General features: G+C 34.7%; 1 pseudogene across 1 annotated transcript in view; it reads left to right on the top strand.

The window, feature by feature from the left end:
* Positions 1-20,482, top strand: part of LOC307195228 (nuclear pore complex protein Nup50-like) — a 61,160-nt pseudogene extending 40,678 nt beyond the window's left edge. The window contains exons 2-3 of the transcript in view: positions 2,795-3,503; positions 20,279-20,482. The product of the transcript in view is annotated as a nuclear pore complex protein Nup50-like (transcript). The remainder of the gene's footprint in view (positions 1-2,794; positions 3,504-20,278) is intronic.
* Positions 20,483-21,428: the final 946 nt, after the last annotated feature.

Below are 21,428 nucleotides of genomic sequence, written 5' to 3'. Positions count from 1 at the left end.
TGCAATAGCTATTTTTATTCTTTTCATCAGTATGACAACCTGCACAAATAGGAAGTACAGTAATAAACTGATGCAGACTTTAAGAGAAATTAACAGCCATGGAAATAGTTGAGATAATTCCACGAGGTTTGTCAATAAATATTTTCTGAAAAAAATTTGGGGAAAGCTATTTGCATAATTTCCAGTAATATAATAAATTCCTAAGGGAAGTAGGCTTACTGTTAACATTTTATTCAAGTTTTGTACATTCAGAGTTGCAATTAATCTGTGGGGAGAGGGTGCTGAGATTATATAATCTCCAGGTTCAAATAATTGTCTGACCTATTTTTAGTAAATTTCTATAAACTAGATAGCAACTGATAAGGATACCTCCTTTTAGAAGAGGTATTTACTAACTGAAATGTAATATCCAGATTTATAGAGCTGGTTCTCCTGCCTTGCAATGACATATTTAAAGTCATGCTTTTATTTTCAAGTGAAATTGAGGGAAAACTGAAAATTTGTGTCTTTGTTTAACTCCTGCTTTCAACTTTCCCAGACTTTCCCCTTGAGTGTTAAATATACTTTATAATATACATAACATGTAACCACTGAATATTTATTTAGATGATTTTTGTTTGTTATGAACTGAATTGTGCCCACCCCCATTCATATGTTGAAGTCTTTAACCCCCAATTTGACCGTATTTTGAGATAGGGCTTTATATGGAGGTATTTACGATTAAATGAGGTCATTTAAATGAGGTTAAATGTGGCCCTAATTCCACAGGAATTGTGTCCTCATAAGAAGTTTTCATAAGAAGAGGAAAAAACATCAGAAATCGCTCTCTCCATGAGCACACAGAGGAAAGACCTTGTGACTCTATTGCTTAGTAAAAGAGAGAGACATGGCATTGAAAAATTGGCAGTGGCCACCGATTTCATGCATGTGCTCTGATGCTCTTGTGGATCTCCCAATAATTTTGGAGACTATTTACACATGGTTGAAGAACTACAAGAACACTGATGTGCAGCAGATCCAGACCACAGGTATTTGGTCATCACTAAAAACAGATTTACCAATGGGAATTTGCCAGTTTCTGTTTTTCAGAGCAGCTGTTTCCTTCTATGTGCTCAGTAACATTCAGTTTTGTTTACTGATTTGTCCTTTTGGATAGATCACTGTGTTAGCCACCGTGAAGAATTATAAAGAAAATCAGACTTCCAGACTTCGTATTGAAGACACACATATTTATCTGAAGATCTTCCACAAACCCCACTTGAAAGAGTGTAGAAGAACAGAAAAGGTAGAAACTTGTAGTCAGAATAGGAGCAAATGGCAAAGAAAAGGTCTCAGTTAAATTTTAGGTAGTGGGGGTCTGGATGAGGAACTGTAAAGCAAGGTATTGCTATTTTTTCTTTTAAATAAGATTTTAGGACTATTTACTTTTTCTCGTTAAAAATAGGGATATTATTTTGATAAGATAATTCTTTTTTTTTTAAAGAAAAAAATTATGAACACAAGTCTTGCTATCCCTGGCTCTTCTGGGGAAGAGGTTGGTTAGTATCCAGGGAACTGCAGTGGTCACTATCACAGAAACAAAGGCACTATCCTTTACTGTGTGAGGGGTGCCCCTGCTCTCATTCTCTTGCTATATGTAACCCTGATAATATATCTTGGCACTGGCAACACATCTCAAAGAGGCAACTGTCACAGGTTAAAATTTATAGTCACAAACTCATATTTTTTGAAATGTAACTTAAACTTTCCCAAGAGTGTTTATTTCTGTTCAGGGGAAAACACTTAATATTGCCACTTCCAGGAACACTGTTTCAAAATAGTTGCTTTCAGGATACGTAGTTCAGTGTACAAAAATACCTTTTTTTCCAGGTGATTTTCCCTTATCTAGGGGTTTCAAGGGGAACCGAACCCTGGGTACCACTAGCGTGCAGGGATCTTGATTATATCTCCCTACAAACAAGACCCTCCTCTTAGCTCCTTCTAGTAATGTCGATCTGCTAAGTCTTGACTATGTCTTTCATCCTTTCCCTGAAATATCTCACAGCTCAGTATAGGGTTGCCAGACTTAGTAACTAAAAAATATAAAATGCCCTTGTAGTTACAAGATGGCAGCCCAGAGCTTGGCACTGTTACTACAGTGGTCTTTAGTGAAGTGGGAGATGGTCTCCTCTTCACTCTGGAACATAGTGATGAGGCCCCTGGGAAAAGCAGTGTTTGAGACTCTGGGCTTAATAACCATGAAGTTTTCGGATTAGCATGAGCCCTAGAAATTCACTGGGAGCAACGAAGCGCTCTTCCAGGAGACCAGCATCTACCTCAGACACAAGCTCCTCTATTGTGACCTTGGACGTGCCAAAAGAATCACAGAGAAGGAATAAACAGAAATTGGGATCAAGATGACAAAGCAGAAGATGTGGCAGCATCCTCTGTGGTCAGTGAGGAAGTCTTGAGGAATAGAGTCATGAAAAAAAAGCAAAGTGTAGGAAGGTTAAATTTCAATCTGATAGTGAAAAGGGCTTTTAAATGTTTCAACGGTTTGGTTGTACTTTCTGGAGGAGGACAGTTTTCTGGATTTGGTAAAGGCACTGGAGTTCAACCTTCACAAGGACTGTCAAATGGAAAGAGCAGTAATTAGTGCCCCTTCCCTCAATAGTCCAAAGACTGGGACATGGACCAAGGTAGCCTTTGATTCTATTACTTCAAAAGGTGAGAAAAAGAGTTCAAATCCCAAAACTAATGGCCCTTTTCCTGTCTTTATTGGGATAAAGCATACCAATGGAATGCTAGTAACAAGAAGTCGGCTGTGTTAAACTTTTTCTTCATGATTGGATAGTGAAGCATGTGACACAAACCCACTCTGATCTAGCACCTATCTTTAAAGACTGTAAGAAATATTTAGCAGACATTAAACATGGGAACAGGGGCAGTAATAATGATCAAAATGGAACTAACAAAATGTTGGTTGAAACACAGTCTCTTTCCCTATTTGGTTCAAACAAATTACAGCAAGAACCATCATTTTTGTTTCATGACAGCAAAACTAAAGCTACATCTGAAAAGAAAGTGAAGTCTGTGTCTGAAAAGAAAATGGACCCATTGCTAGGAGCAATATATGCTTTTGCAAGAAGATTGATGCCTCTGTTTTAGGCTTGTTAAGCTTTGGCCCCCTGACTGGATTTTTATTTTCCCTTGGCAAACCAGCTTTTTTGGCAAAAATATTCCACAAAGTAAACCAGTTTCTTCACCATTTTTTCACGAAAACATTGGTGAGCCAAGCAGAAAATGGCAGAAATGAATGCAAAGGCAAAGATAAAGGAAGGGATGATGAACCGCCCAAAATAGTAATTACTCAAGTAAAAGGAGATGCTTTTTACTCCAAAAACTATAAACTATTTTATAAGAAAATGAATTTAAAAGAGAAGGGTATAGGTACCCTGCATTAAAACCTATAGCAAATCAGAAGCACAGCTGCAGACACCAATTTAGGAAATATACTGCTGAATGTTTTTTTTTTTCTTTTTTCTCGGTACGTGGGTCTCTCACCGTCGTGGCCTCTCCCGTTGCGGAGCACAGGCTCCGGACGTGCAGGCTCAGCGGCCATGGCTCACGGGCACAGCCGCTCCGTGGTATGTGGGATCTTCCCGGACTGGGGCACGAACCCGCGTCCCCTGCCCTGCCTCGGCAGGCGGACTCTCAACCACTGCGCCACCAGGGAAGCCCTCTTTAGTACTTTTTGAAACCCTACTTAGAGAATTCAACTTACCCAGCAAAGTAGACTAATGACCAATTGCAGCTAAATATAGCAAATAAATTGCAAAGCAATAGGAAATGTGATCCAGTTGATAATGTGCAATAATAGAGCAGAAGTCATCCGAAAAACATTTCCTTTATTACTTTCAAATGGGAACTTGCAGAGGAAAATAGCTTCTCATTTCTACCTTCTATTTTGGCTCAGTAGCGAAAGGTAATCAGAACACATAGGGATGGATCCTTTAAAGCTATGATTTCTTTAGATATTCATCAATAAATATTTATAATATTTATTTCAGTTAAGATCATGGGCTTTGGAGCCAGACTGCTTGGTTTTCAATCTCAAATCTGCAGTTTACTAGCTGTGTTACCATGGGCAGGTTAAGTTTGCTTTCATTCATATGTAACAATAGCACTCCTCTTCTAGGTATGTTTGTGTGATCATACAGAGAGCACTTAGTACAATGCCAGGCATTTAATAAACATAAATTTAATAAATGCTGCCATAGACATTTAGCTTAAGCAACCCCATAGACACAGTTTATTAATAGAAGTAAATTGGGCCCTTAGTATAGTGTATATCCTATAAGCATTTAAAAATTCAAAAGCAAAGACTGTATGGTATATAAGTTGATTTTAGAAAACACTCCTAATATTAAGACTCTCAATTTAGCTGTAAAGTCACTTCCAACACGAGACATCAGTGGTTATTGTGCCTGAATAATTAGAGAGCTGCTTTTGTAAACTCTAATCTGAATTGTGGCTTTGAAATTCTAACAATCAAATTTAGTTCTAATGATTAAAATAAGTGTGCTTTAGAGAAACAGAACCCAGTGTAGGCTCTTAGAACAAAATATTAGCAATTGTGTTAGTCGTCATAGATGTGCCTGCCATCTGTGGTTAAGTGTTTTGATTAAGTCTATAATCTGAAAATGTGTTGTTTTACTCAGCTTGAGGCTTGTAGAGGAAGGAGTCCTATTGTATTCTGACTGCACGATGCCATTTGGTGGGGATGCATGCACCCTGTTTACTCCCAGAATCATTAGACCACGGGAAAGTTTGCCAAGTTCCATCTATGCATGTGTAGCTTGAGGTCAAATCTGTTTTTCCTTAAAGTTCAATTTCCTTATAAAGACAACCCTGGCCTCCAGGCATCCCCATGCAGTTTTCTTTGTGAAAAAGTAAAATTAAAAAAAAAAATCTAGCACATTCTGAAGTTCACCTGGGCTTCATTTCCATTGTTTTTTTTTTTTTTTTGAGTTGTTCACATTGCAGAAGAAACACGTTTATATTCTTCCAAATGAGCAGAGACCATAGTAAATAGATTATTACAGTGACTTTATAGATAGATATCAGGATTCAAGGATATGAAAATTAATGCTAATTTATTTTCATTTTTGAACAAACAAGATTTGTTACCAGAAACACATAGTTTAGATAAAATAAGCAGAAATTGGAGATTGTATTTATACATACTTAAGGCTAAATGAAAACATTATGGATATAATGAATGAATGATTATTCTCTAATACAAAGGTGGTTTATTTTGAAAATTAATGTCAATTCTGCTGAAACTTAATGCATCAAAAATTGCCGAATGTTTTCCTACTTTGTTAGGAATAAAATGGATTATTATTTTTAAGGGACAGAATGAGGTTTCGCAGGGGACAACATTGTTATTAAATCTCAGGGACAGCATAATATGCTGAATTCCGATCAGAACAAAATATTAGCCGTTCTTTTAGTGGTCACGGATGTACCTGATATATGTGGTTAAACATTCTGATTAAGTCTATCATCTGAAAATTTATTACTTTACTTAACTTGATATTTTATGTAAAAATCAAGACACTCTCAGTGTGCAAAATTTGCTCTTCCTCTGCAATAAGCCAGGTCTTTTAACTCATACTTAGATATTCAACATGCTTATGACCAATTTTCCACTTTCAATTTATCTTTCTTTTAATACCAACATCAAATTAATCATTGTAGGTGGTGTCTCTCAGTTCCATAAAAATTATTCTCTATGGCTTTGAGGTAAGGTGCACACTCTTTAAATCGAAATACCCAGCCCTTTACAACACGGCTCAATCTGGCTTTCTAGCTTGTTCTTCTAAAATTTTCCTTTATGGACCCTCACTTTATTTCAGTCAAACTGTCCTAAATGACCTCTTGTAAATTTCGTTTCTCTAAGCTAGCAGGGTGTTTGGAGCCCATGAATCAGAATCCCAGGGAGTGTTTTTATGGAGCAGGTGCTTATTAAAAATGCAGATTTCTTGGTCACACTCCAGATCTATTGAATCAGAATATCTGGGTGCAAGGCCCCCAAATCTGCATTTTGACAAGCGTCTAGATGATTCTGATTCACATGAAGCATTTGTCTTCATCTTTCCAGCCACCCTATAGTAAGTATCATTTTCCTAGTATGTCGACCTATTGGGATTCTTGTATGTAATTATGAGTTCTTCAGAATTCTGTTCAAATCTCACCTCCTTCAAAAAGCCTTTTCCGATTCCCCAAGGAAGATGTTTTTTATTTTCTTTACCTTCATGTTGCTTATTGTTAAGACTCCTCTTATAAGACCTATATGCTATGTCTCTGGTCCTGGAACAACACTGAAAAAAGCATAAGAGCAGAAGATTTGAACTGTTTTTTCTTGATCCATATATAAGAAATATATTTTACATCCGGACATAACACACACACACACACACACACACACACACACACACATCCCCCACACATACATCTAAGTTAAAACAAATTTTACAAAACAATCTTTATTGCATTAAATGCCATTTGGTTATTCCCATTTTGTATTATATTGTATTGTACTCTATTATATTCTATCTATTTCATTATGAAATACTTAAAAATATCATGGCTCACCCATAGGCCACTATAAATGTTTTGAAAAATACAGATTTAAAGGGCTAGTTTGTACCCAGCAAAACACGTTGTAATGTTTTCCCAAGTGTTTCATTCCTTGAGAAATCATTAGACTTGGTAGAAAACAGATTATTTTGAAACGATTAGATTATGGATTGGCAGAAATTAATATTCAAATGCAATGAGTTTAACTGGTTACATGATAATTTTGATTTGAGCTAGTTTCTGACAGTAATATTTGCCTGATCAAATAATTTTAAAAGGCTAGAGTAGTTTGAATTCATCAATAAAAAGATCATATTAAAAGACATAAAAATAGTTGGATTTCTCTGAAGACTCAGGTATTGCATCTGTCTCTTAGAGTCAGTTTTTCCCTTACATTTTCAAAAATAATCCCCTGTCCCTAATTAAACCTCAAAAGTTTATTTGACAGAATCTGAGCATATCTATTAAGGATGATGAGTTGCCTTGAGGATTTTAACTTGGTCATTTTACAATCCATAACCTAGCACAATGCTATTCATACACTAAATTATCAATACATATTTATGAATAAATAACTTAATGAAGAAACTATGGATTAATATCTGAATTTCCATTGGCTGAATTCACAAAGCTATATTTTACTTAAGCCATTGCAACCCATTCTAGATATAAAATTTTTACTTAGAAATAATTTTAGATATAAAGAAAAGTTACAGAGATAACATAGACAGTTTTCATATACTTTTTACTTTGTTTCCCCTAGTGTTAATATCGGTGATAGACTGAATGTATCCCCTCATAATTCATTATGTTGAAATCCTAACTCCTAATATGATGGAATTAGGAGGCAGGTCTTTGGGAGGTTATTAGGTCATGAGGGTGGAACCCTCATGAATGGGGTTAGTGCCCTTATTAAAAAAACCCAGAGAACTCCTTCACCCTTTTGCCATGCGAGCACACAGTGAGAAGACTACAGTCTGTGCGCCAGGAAGGGAGCTCTCACCAGGCACAGAATCTGCTGACACCTCGATCTTGAACTTCCTAGTCTCCAGAACTGAGAGAACTAAATTTCTATTGTTTATAAGCCACTGAGTCTATCGTATTCATCTTATGTATCATAGTACTTTTGGTCCAAATTAAGGAATCAACATTGGTACATTACTATTAACCAATTAGTTAATCATTTTTCCAGTAATTTCCAGAATCCAATCCAGGATAATACATTTCCTTTAGCTGTGATGTCTCCTTAGTCTCCTTCAGTCTGTGACAACTTCTCAATCTTCCTTTATTTTTTATGATCTGACATTTTTGAACAGTACTAGTCAGGTATTTTATATAATGTTTCTCATTAGGGTTTGTCTAATGTTCTTCTCATGAGGACTGGGTTTGTGGATTTTGGAAGAATACCACAGAAAAGAAGCACCCATCTCATCACATATATATATTTAGGAGTATATGGTATCAACATGATATTGATAATATTAACCTTGACCACTCGGTTAAGGTTGTGTTTGTCAGATTTCTCCACTGCATGGCTACTATTTTTTCCTGCCTGTATCCTGTGGAAGTGCATGACTAGGTCCATTTCACATTCCAGGGTGTCGTTATTAAGCTCCACTCCTAGAGAGAGTAATATCTATATACAGTATTTGGAATTCTTTTGTAAAAAAAAAACTATCCCTTTCTCCTCATTTATTAAAATTATTTATTTATACCAGTATGTACTCATATATATTTATTTTATACTTTGGGTTATAAAACAATGCTATTGTTATTTATTTTATTGCTCAAATTCTTTGGCCACTAGAATCTCATTCAGATTGGCTCTTGTATCTATTTGACACCACCCCATCATTTTTTCTTTTGAATACTTCATTCCTTTGTGGCACTATGAGATACTCCAGGCTCATCTCATAGCTTCACTGCCTCAGTTCTAGAATCAGCAATATATTCAAGTAACTATTATATACTATAATAAAATTAATGACTTACAAATTAAAGTAGGAAGAGAACAATTAAAAACGAGAAGAAATTAGTAAGTATAAACATAGAAATTAATGAATTTGGAAATAGAAAAATAGTAGATCTAATAAATAAATCTAAATGGAAATTATTTGAAAAACATCCATTTTGTTTATGGAAATACTTTGCTGAAAGAAAATTCATTTTGGAGGCTACCAATGAAAGAAACAAACCACTAGCTATCCTACCAACATAAAACTAAGACACAAATACACAAAATTAGAAATGACAAGTGGAAAATAACTATCAAAAAAAAGAAAATTTTTAAAATGATGAGACTAATTTGCACAACTTTGCAAGTAAATTTGAAACTCTAGATGAAATGGAGAAATTCCCAGAAAAGTACAACTTATCAAAATTGGCCTTGGGAAAGACAGAAAATCTAAACAGATTAATTACTGCAGAAAATATAGAGAAAGAAAATCTCACCCACCCAATGAACGTTCAACACATACTAGGTCGAGGTGGTTCTGTAGGGAAATTCTATCAGCTTGTTAATGATCAGATACTTTCAATACTGTTTGAATGATTTCAAATCAAGTAAAGGAAGGAAAACATTCAAATCATGTTTTAAAAAAATCCTGAGATAACTCATATATATTATGCACATTTTGTTGCAACTTATGCTTTTGATTTAACAATATTTTTGGATATTCCATGAGTTAGAGTGTATGAGTTCTAAATTATTCTTCTAATGTCTAGTTTCATACTTAGTAGAGATATATAATAATTTATTCAACTATTTCCATACTGAAGGGTATTCACATTGTTTCCAGTTTTTTGCCCTTGCAAGTAATGTTATATTAAGTATCCTTGTACACATATTGTTGGAGGCCACAGCTTAGGTTTTTGTAGCACTAAGCAGCAGATCAAGGTGATGAGATATAGAAATTATTTTAGGGAATAAATATGACACAAAACTGAATTCAAACACATATTCATGACAATTTGCTGGAAAATCAGTTTGTGCATTAATACTATACTATTGATAATAGTTTATATAAGTAAGTGAATGTAATCCACATTTATCTAAATTTTTTGGTGCAAAAATCCACATCCATTCAAGAATGTAATTAATTTGTTTCCTCAATGCCATTTTCCATTGCAAAGCATTAACTCTTCCGGAGCATATTAGTCACTGAATTTCCAAAGAAGCAGAATAACAGTCATGCATGCCTGTCTTCCTGTTAAATTATTTCAGTCAGTGAAAATCGAACAAAGAAAAGAAACACCCTTAGGCTATATTTTAAAATGGGAATTCTTCAAAGACATAATAAGACTTTTATTTCATAATCATTTTACTACTTGAGTAGTATTCCATTTCAAATGGACATTACCCTCTTCCATTATTATTTGGTTAGGTGTTTAGTGCATTGCAATTTCATATTATTAAAAAATTGCTTTATTGTGGTATATTCACATTAATAATTAAAAACATACCTATTCCATAAATGGAAAATTGTGTGACTCTGACAAGTTAAATATTCTGTTACTTAATGCAAAGTAGTTGACTTAATTTATATCTATGCATATATATGTGTATATATAAATATATGTCTATATATATATATAGATTTTATATGTATGTGCATGGTTTTTTACTGCAATTCAGACATGTAGAGGAAAATGTGTTACATTATTTGGATAAAGCTGATCTCTGCTTCACAAATACAAATTTTTTAGCTGGAGAAAGAAGGAACTCATACATTCTGGTTTTTAAACCTAATCTGAGCTGATATTTTCAATAGTCACTTTGGTAATATTTTGTCTCTTAACATCATCGTCATTCCTCTACAACTTCCTTTAGATAGTTTTGGGTATAAGTGAACAAGGGAACCTTAGTGGTAGAGAGGGAGATGGTAGTGGTCTCTTGTCTTTGAGCTAGTCCTTAGATGTGTACTGTCTGGGGTCCACTGGTTTCTGGAATGATAACTTTGTATTATCTCTAATGTTTAATTGCTTGCAAACTCTAAAGCAAACATGACAAAAGACTCAGATCTGATAAAGTTGACTGGTGGTCACATGGTTGTTACTTTTTCTTTATATGTCTTTGTGTTTTTGACCTGATAAAAAAATAATTTAAAAACAACATGCAAGTCATCTGAAGTTAATTGTTCACTCTGATAGTAATTTGGGTTAAGATAGTTTGGCAAAGCCAAGTGCAAAACAAGAAAGTAAAATTAACGGCTAAAGCAAAATTCAGGAATTTTGTTTTTTCATACTTTGCCCCAGTTATCTGAAATAATAGAATCATGATTTTTCATGTGTTTTCTGCTGACTGTCCTTACACTTTAAATTATTCCTAATTCAGTCTCCTTTTGATCTATGGAAACTAACCAGTGACAAAATATAAAATAAGACAAAGCCAGTCAAACTTGAATTCACAGGATGCCAAATATTGGAATGGAAATTTCACTGAACCAGCTAACAATTTCAAAAGATCTAAATTTTTGACACAGTGTAGTCAAGGAACCACAGAGCTAGCTGAATTTTGCAATATTTATCTAAATATTTTTGTATGTTACTCATGCAAAAATTTACCCAAGCTCCCCAGAACTTAAAACTGTGTAGTTTCATGGAAAATTTAATCAAAATAATGGGCTGCAAGTAAATCAAAATCTATTTTATGTCTTACACTCTCAAATCATCAAATTTATTCACATCCTGTAACATTTAAACACTGAGTGTTATTAAACTAATCACGTAAGATGCTTGGCTGAAAGAAGAGGGGCCAACTAAACGTTCATCATGAATTTGAGGTCCCTCATTAAATTGTGCCACCAAAATTTAATCCCATGTAAACCTAATTATCTAATGCTTATTTTCCTTTTTTATTACTTTGATAGTTTCCAGCCGAGGTGTTACAAAATCTAGCAATAAAACAAAGGAAATCCATATTAACTATTCATAATGTAGCTATGAAAGTGACTGAAAATGATTACTTACGTAGTAAACTTCATATTTTCTTTATTTTGGGGTTAGCTCTGTAAAAACTTTATGAAGGGGCTTCCCTGGTGGCGCAGTTGTTGAGGGTCTGTCTGCCGGTGCAGGGGACGCGGGTTCGTGCCCCGGTCCGGGAAGATCCCACATGCCGTGGAGTGGCTGGGTCCGTGAGCCATGGCCGCTGAGCCTGCGCGTCCGGAGCCTGTGCTCCGCAGAGAGAGGCCACAGCGGTGAGAGGCCTACGTGCCGCAAAAACAAAAAAATGAACACACACAAAAAAAACTTTATGAAATATGTACTCTGATACAACCAAAAATAGAAGTAGGAATGCTGGGAGGCTGAATCATTTTTATTTATTTTATTAAAAAATGTTAATTGCCACACTGTATGTAAAGCCCAGGAGATAATACATTGAAGAGAAAATAAAGATATCTGGAGAAGCCAGGCAAAATTATAGAAATGCTCACATAGCCATTAACTTATAAAATCATGGTTGTAACCACCTCGAGAGCATATTGACAAATTCAAAAAGGAGTATTTTTAGATTTTTAAAAAATAAGCTATGGATGTCGCAGCATGTTATACTGTGAAAACAACACATAAAAATCTATTTTAAATGCTTGTGAATAGAAAGGATGCTTAAATATAAGAGAATATTTTTCGAATAGAAGAAAAGTTATGTTAAAATTGGATGAAATTTATAAACTCTTAGATAATTTTTGGAAGTACTTTAACCATGTAACCAACAGGCTAGACTAGGTGTTAACATGTCTTATGCTTCATACTTTTTCTTCTTCTTCATGCTTATTCACTGATCATGTTTTAAAATATAAATACTAAATAGCAGTTTGTGGGCTGTCTGCTATCTGATTATTTGAACTCTTTAAAGAGAACTGGATCACTGGTAATATGACAACAATCCTTCTTTCTGTAAAACTAGAGTCATTTTGATTCCCTAGGCTTCCTTTTCCTATCCCTAAATGAAGAGTTGAAATACATTATCTCTGAGTCCCTTCAAATGTTCAGTTTCCATGAAAATCTGTGAACAGAAAGAAAGTTTCCAGAATTTCAATGTGCAGATGACAGAGAAAGGGAGATGGGAAAATACAAAAAAGACCAAGTAGCTTCCTTTCTAACAACTCATGTACCATCCAGGTCACGAAGGAGCAGATAATAGAGACAACCACATTTCCAGTTGGGGGGAAAGATACTGTGCCAGAAAACACCAAGAATGGATTTTTCAGCTTTTAAAATAGTCCAAACATAGGTTAAGGCACAGGGGTGCTTGATAAGCATCCAGGTGAGCCTCTCAGCATCCTGGTTTTGCCTGATGAAGGGATATTATTTATCAACTCCTTCCAAAGTCTCCTTTGTTGAGTAAGTAGAGTTGCGTGTATATTGTCAGACATACGAATCAGATGTCTAATCTCACTAAAGTCAAATAAAAAACCTAGTAGAGTGCTTCCACTTTCACCTCAGAGATATACAGAGCTGGAAAGAGCATCGCTTCTATCCTAACAAAATGAAAACCTAGGCAAACTACAAATTAATGACTTTTCTTGCACCCACCAGAGAAATAAAGTTGCAGGTTAGACAGCTTACCTGAAATTTGTAGAGACACCTGTAACGAGAAACAAGATCCATGCATTTGCTTGCCTCAGATAGAATGCCATCTAATTTGGTAGAAAGATTAAGGTAGAATTTTTTAATGAACTGCTGAAAACTGAGTTTAGGCTAATGTGAGAGCACTAACAAAAGGAAAGTTTGAGTAGTTGTATTAATTTCATACAAAGTAGACTTTAGAACAATAAAGATTATCAAGGATAAGTAGGATACATTATGATACAGGGATCAATTCTCAAAGAAGGCATGACAATCCTAAAGGTGTATATTAAAATCTCCTATTATAGCTGTGTTTTTGTCTATCCAGCAAACTCATGTGGTTTTTTTCCTTATGAAATTTCTTTACTATTGGATGCATAAATATCAGTAATTAAATCTCTGTTGTAAATCGTAGCTACTAGCACTAGAAAATATCCTTCTTTGCCTTTTTTAATGTTCTGATTGCTATCTCACCAGATTTAAAAATTTCCAACTTTGCTTTCTTTATATTTTTATGGTGGTATATATCTGTTCATCCTGTCATTTTAATCATTATGAATTTCTTGGTTGTAGGTATATCTCTAGTAAATAGCATATTTTTGGATTTTGCTTTGTTGACAAATTTGAACATCCTTTTCTTTTGATAGCTATGTTTTGCCAATTTATGTTTGCTGACAAAATTAATGTGTTTGGCTTTAGTTCTGCAATGTTGTATTTCATTATTTTATATGATGAATATAAATATACTATATTTATATGATTATATATTCATATATATATACATTTACATGTTTATATAAATATACTTTTTTTTTTTTGCTGTACGCAGGCCTCTCACTGTTATGGACTCTCCTGTTGCGGAGCACAGGCTCCGGACGCGCAGGCCCAGCGGCCATGGCTCACGGGCCTAGCCGCTCCATGGCATGTGGGATCTTCCCGGACTGGGGCATGAACCGGTGTCCCCTGCATTGGCAGGTGGACTCTCAACCACTGCGCCACCAGGGAAGCCCTATATAAATATACTTTTAAATGCAATTTCATATATTTGTTCTTACTTTTTGTTTTATCATATATTTAGAAAGGTTTGTTTTCTTGTCTTAATAACTCCCTGTATATTAATTCTTTTATACAGTACTCTTCATACCCACCCTCTTTTTAGAGACCATTAATCTTTTCCCCCCATGCAGGAGAAAAATGAACTAGTACTATCTTCTACTCTTCTCCATCTCCAGTGGTCTAATCTCAAGCAACATACTTGAAATCACTGAGCTTGTTCTACATTTTATATACAGTCCCAATTATTACAACATTGTTGTAGTTGCACTGTTACTACCTTGTCAGAGAATGTAACTATCATATACTATTCCATCTCCCTGAAAATCATTATCTAGTCTTTGTTCTACAGGTAAATGTAGATTCTATGGCCATAACCAGTCCTTTATGCCAGTGTATTTATGGTCATTTTTGTGTTTTAAAGCTTATTCTCAAGTAGATTATTATTCTCAAATAGATTATTTGAAGCTTATTCTCAAGTAGATTCAGCAATAATATTTCCTATGCTATTTCATTTTCCTCATGGTTTGTCTATTTATACAAGATCAATTTGATCTGAAAAAATTCTTTATTAATAATGTTTTTCTTAAAATCTTACACATGTTACTCCATTGCATTCTAGTATAAAACACTGATCTGGAAAGGCCTGCAATCTATTTATTTTTTCATTATAAGTGACTTGGTCTTTGTGCCTGGATTCTCCAAATATTCTTTCCTTTAGTTTTCAGGTCAATAGTTTTATTAAAATATATTGCAACATTGGCTGTTCTGGGTCAATTCCCCCCAGTAGGTGGCATAACCTTTTAAATATAGTTTCAAGCTCTTTTATAAAGTTTAGGAATTTTTTTCTGAAATTGTAATGCTTAGTATTTATTCTGTACTATTGGTTTGATTTTCGCTTTCAGTGACTCCTGGTGTACTTATATTAGACCTTCTTTACCTGTCCTCTATCTAGCACTTTCTCTCAAATCCTTTCCATCTCTTTCATTACTTGTTTTTAAATTTTATTTCTATATTCTTTTTATCTTTTACATTAGTTGTTATTTTAATATGCTTTAGTGTTCTTTCTAACTTGGTCTTCAAATCTATAGTTATTTTTTTTCTTTTAATTCTTTTATTTTCTTCCTTTTCATCTTACATTCTCACTTATGAGTTTTTATAATTCTGGTTTGTGTCGATCTTTTATTGCTTCTAGCATTTCTTAACTTCTTTTAGCTTGATTTGATATTTTTGGTTAAACTATGTATTTGTTGCATGGGCATACCTTTCTAATGTACACTTATTTTATTGATTCATTAGTTTCTTTTTCTACAAACTTTTTAAGTGATTCAACTAAGTTCATTCCTACTACTTATATTTAATTGGTTTTTTAAACTGAACTCTTAGGAAGGGATGATGGATGAGGACAGCACAGTTTCAAGACTTAGAGCTTCCTCTTCCATTGTTATATCTCTCACCTTTATCTGGGCTTTTTCTTTCCTTGCTTCCTGGTGTTTTTTTCTTGCTCAGTTTGGATTATATCTTCAGCAGTTTCTCCCCAATGCAGGATTGTTTTTCTAGAATGGAGTTTCAATTGGTTACGTTTCAGAGTTCATAAGGGGCCAACCAACAAATTTAACACCATCTGAACTTCCATGGGTGCCTTGTTCTTACCTGTGAATTTGAGCCTGCAAAAGTCCACATTTGTTTCAGCCACAAGCCTCAAATTGGTCCGCTGATTTTGGAGTTCTCCACCACTTAGAGCCCCCAGAATGTCTAGTCCTCCTTCACTTCCTTCTACATAGTTAATATAGGAAATGGTCTTCTTGTTATCTTTCTTTTGTCCTCACCCACTTGCATATTGAAGTTACTGGGAATTCTTAGTTTTTCTGTAGATATTGTCTGTGTATTTTCTGTTTTATTATCCTAATTGTTTTACATTTTGTGAGGGGAGATTTGAGGCAATTACAAAACTATACCACCATCACCATCTTTTTCACAATCATCTTCAGTACTTGTAAAACAGAATAAACTAGTAAAGAAAAACCTACAAAAAAAGCAAATGAAATGCCTATTACTTTAACCTTAAGAGTACAAAGTACAAACAAAGGACCCCTCTTCAGTTCAGTATAAAAGATCTCAAATCCTAAGATCACAATTTCATATGACCTGAGAGTAGGATTCTAGAGAAGAAATTTAAATTAAAGTGAAAGAAAGCCCTGAAACATTTTTATGCTCTCAATGATACAATTCACTTTCTGCATTGTTGGAAAATGATCTCGATTGTTATTTTTCCCTGGAGCCATATTGTCCTATACAGTAGCTACTACCTGCGGGCAGCTACTGAGCACTTGAACCATGTCTAGCATCACATATAGAAGAGATAGTATTTTTGATATACTGGATTAAATTAAAATATTATAAAATTCATTTCAATTATTTCCTTTTACTTTTTTATTTATTTAAAAATTTTTAAATTTTATATTGAAGTATAGTTGATTAACAATGTTGTGTTTGTTTCAGGTGTACAGCAAAGTGATTCAGTTATACATACACATGTATCTATTTTTTTCAAATTCTTTTCCCATTTAGGTTATTACAGAGTACTAAGCAGAGTTCCCTGTGTTATACAGTAGGTCCTTGTTGGTTATCTACCTTAAATATAGCAGTATGTACATGTCAATTCCAAACAAAATTCCGAACTATATATGTGGCTTGCATTTGTGGCTCACATTAACTTTCCATTGGTTAGTACTGCTCTGGAGCATGAGAATCTGCATTTTCCTTTCTCCATCCTCTGTGTCCAACTGAATCTCAAGGTATTCTGTAGTATTATAAAACATAAGCAGAATAAACATTGGTATGAACTCATGTTTAGCTTAATATAGAAGAATATGGTTACATATAGAAATGTTTATTGCTATGTGTATATACATGGGTTAGTAGATATACAAATAATTTATGTAGATATTCTGCCCTCAAGGAGGTGGAGGGCACTCACCTCTTAAGTGATATAGCGTAGTGATTTCCTTCCACAAAGTACAGTATGGAAAAATAGAAAGAAGGAAGAGGGTGAGAGAGTGAGAGTAAAAGAAAGAGAGACAGAGGAACTTTTAAATTCTTAAAACCAGTGATGCTTGATTTCAACCCCACCATTATCCTTTCTAATTTAATGAACCAGTAAATTGTCACTTATATTTTGCTTAACTGTTCTAATTTATCTCTTCCAAATATAAGATTTGTATTTAACAGGATTCTCCAAAGAAACAGAACCAATAGGATATAGCTATAGACATAGATACAGATAAGAGATTTGTTATAGGAATAGGCTCATGTGATTATGGGGGTTGAGAAGTCCCACAATCTGCCACTGCAAGCTGAAGAACCAGAAAAGCCAGTGGTGTAATTCAGTCCTAGTCCAAGGGCCTGACGATCCAGGGAAGCCAATGGTCTAAGTCTAAGTCCAAAGTTCTGAGAAAGAGGGCCCAGTGGCCTAAGTCCTGTTGTGAGTCCAAAGGCCTGAGAACCAGGAACAGTGGTGTCCGAGAATAGGAGAAGATGTATGTCTCAGCTCAAGCAGAGAAAGTGAGTTTTCATTTCTTTTCCACCTCTTTGTTCCATTCGGGCCCTCAACAGATTGGATGATGTCCACCAGCACTGGTGGGAGCACGCTTCTCTAGTCAGTCTACTGATTCAAATGCTAATCTCTTCCTGACACACTCTCGCAGACATACCTAGAAATAATGTTTTGCCAGTAATCTGGGCATCCCTTAGCCAAATTGACACATAAAATTAACAATCACAACATTTGAAAATATACCCTCTTCCCAGAAACCCTTCTTTCCTCTTCACTCCCTAAGCTCTTGCCTAATTAACTAATTTCTTTCACCAATAAACATCTCAAATGAGTAGTCTATAGTTACTTTTTTATTCCCTGGTTACCATGGAACCTTTTGCTTCCATCCTGCCTGCTAGTTTTTTTTCTTCTGTGACGTTGGTATTTATGTCCCCATTTTCATTCTTCATAGTAGTAATTTGAAGCTTCTCTCTCTCTCTCTCTTTTTTTTTTTTACTTTATGAGTCAAACTAAATGCTTGCCAATTTTATCGACTTTTAAAAGAACCTATTTTAGTTTTATTGATTTTTCTCATTTTTTTCTATTTCTTATTTCTTTTATTTCTTCTTTAATCTTTATTTTTTTTCTTCCCTCAACTTGGGTTTAGTTTGCATTATTTTGAATTCCTTAAGGATGAAATTTTAGTTATTAATTTTATTCTTTTAAAAATATAGGTGTTTAGAGCTATAAATTTCTCTCTAAGCATTACTTGAACCTTATCCTATAACTGTAGGGTATGCTGTATCTTAATTTTTATTGATTTCATAGTCTTTTTTTTTTTTTGGCTACAGCATGCAGGATCTTAGTTCCCTGACCAGGGATTGAACCCATGCCCCCTGCATTGGGAACATGGAGTCTTAACCACTGGACAGCCTGGGAAATCCTGATTTATTTTTAAATTTCTCTTGTGATTTCTTATTTTACCCAATCTTTATTTAAGATTGGGTAAAATATAATTTTACCCAATAAAATGGGTAAAAAATAATTTCCATATACTTGTGATCTTCCAAAATTCCTTTCTATTTATTAACATCTAATTTTACTCCACATAATCACAAAACATATTTTATATGATTTAAATTCCTTTGAATTTATTTAGCCTTGCTTAATGGCTGGATATATGGTCTATACTCAGAATATTCAATGTGCACTTGAGAAGAATGTATAGCCTGTTCCTGTTGGGTGAAGTGTACTATAGATGTCTGTTTAATATAGTCAGTATACAGTGTTGCTCAAGTCTTCTGTTCCTTTGCTAATTTTCTACCTAGTTGTTCTGTACATTATTGAAATTACATGGAAGTCTCCAGTTATTATTGTTGAATTTTTCTATTTCTCCCTTCAATTCTGTCAGATTTTGCTTTATTTGTTTTGGGACTCTGATGTTAGGAGCATATATGTCTTTATATTGATAATTGCTATATTAGATGTATTTAGATATAGCAGTTCTTGTTTGATTGACTCATCATTGTCTCTAGTAATAAATTTTGTTTTAAAATCTTTAATTTTGTTACCATATGCATGGCATATCTTTTTCATCCTTTTCTTTCAACCAATTTATGTCTTTGAATCTAAAGTGTGTCTCGTATGAAGCAAATTCATTTCACACCCTAATGATTGGTTAATCTTCTAAAACCTCCACTGTCATTATAACTGTCCTCTCTGAGGAGAGTTGCCCTGTTAATTACAGCAATGATTTTCTCTTGAGCACTGAGAGCACAGGTATTCCAAGAGCCCGCTACACACATATAGACACACACACACACACACACACACACACACACACACACACACACACACCATGCAAACAAGGCTTTTGTCAACATATGATAGTTGACTGTTAACAACAAAAAGTTTAAAAATGATAACTCTATGGTACTTGTTCTCAAACAAGAATGACCTGGTGAACTTGATACAAAGCCAAATTCCCTAGCTTTAGCTGAAGGATTCTTATATAGCAGGCTTACACGGGTCCCAACTATTTTCAGTGAAGCAAGTTGGTAATTATGATGCAGGTGGTCTTCAGACAATCATTTGAAAAAGCAGAAACCAACTCACAAGAGGATCAAAAAACTGGCATCAAATGCCTCATAAGTTGGCTAAGGCTACCTGTGTAACCTTGAAAGCAGCAGCTCTCCCGAGATTGTCCGATGAATGTGTTTTGCTCATGCTGTACCTTGGCTGATTTATTCGCCTCCATCTGACATGCATTATTCTTCCTTTATGCTTGACTTCAGCCTACTCCTCCTTAAGCTCAGCTCAGATTTCACCTTCTTCATTTTTACTGACACTTACCTAAGTTAGCCTACAATGATCTGAAGGATGAATTGGGCTAACTGCTATTGTTTTCCTAAATAGTAGCAATAATTGCTTAGTTTAAAATTTTCTGATTTCATTACCTTAGTGAAGGGTTTGACTAGGACTGATATTTCCTCTCTAAAGAGCAGTGAACTCTTGCTGGACTTGTCAGCTGAACCTGACCTTAGACTGCAGGGCATGGAGACAGTCCTGATGCAAAGATGTGTCTGGGGGCAATGCAGACCTCAAGAGTCAGGTGAGCAGTCCTTCTTAGGTGGCAACCTGGAGAAGCAGAGGCAAAGTCCAGACAGGAATCAGGAGTCCCAGAGGAGAGCAAATTCTGAGTGAAAGGAAGGAGCTATGCCTCCATCTGGACCATATGTCCCATTTTTGCAAAGGCTGGCTGGATTGGGTGCTGGTGAGGATGCCATTAGAAGCATAGCCACAGAGAGAGAGAGAGAGAACTATAAATGATAAATTAAACTCTTTCATTCTTATTAAAAAGGATAAGAAAACCAAAAAGACCAACTTTGAAAGGCCACCATGTGCTATTCTTAGCTCACTCCTACAGAGACTATCTTTGACCTCAGGTTGGCTCCCTAGTGTCTTTCTTTGGTCTAATCTTCTGAGTTCCTCAAGGTATTAGAGGTTGGAGGGAAAAAATAAGGAGCAATCTTGTGCTCTGTTGATGGCTGCAAATAGGGTCAAATTAAATGTTTATCTCTTCCATTTCATATCTGAATTACTGACAACATAGAGTGTCACCAATCACATTGTACTAACTCAACATTAAAAGATATTTAATGATGATTTCTGTAATTAATACACAGAACATCTCCAAGTCAGAAAAGGAGCTGATTTATTTTTTTCTCCTACAAAACTGCTTTTGGCATCATTTAAAATTATCTAGATATATAAAGATAAAACATTTTAAAACTCTGACTAGATACCAAAAATATTAATGTTTTTCTTAAATCACTTGACTCCATTTAATGCTTTTATATAATGTTCATAGGTCCGCATATATGTATGTATATACATATATGTTTATTTATCTGAAAGTATAAGCATAGTGAGACAAAATAGAAATATTACTATGTGTGTCCCTTTCCTCTTATACACTCCATTTCAACCTTTGCTTTTAATTATATTCTTTCTTAATAGCCAGTGTACCTTGGGACAATATTTATATTTTCTTTAATATCATTGACATATTAAGTAATTGTAAAAATAGTACATCGAGTATACAGTTAAATATGATCGGTAAACAAGTGACATGTATATAGTAAATAAA

Source organism: Stenella coeruleoalba, assembly GCF_951394435.1.
Source record: "Stenella coeruleoalba genome assembly, chromosome: 12".
NCBI classification, from domain to species: domain Eukaryota; kingdom Metazoa; phylum Chordata; class Mammalia; order Artiodactyla; family Delphinidae; genus Stenella; species Stenella coeruleoalba.
This window is presented reverse-complemented; position numbering and strand designations above follow the sequence as displayed.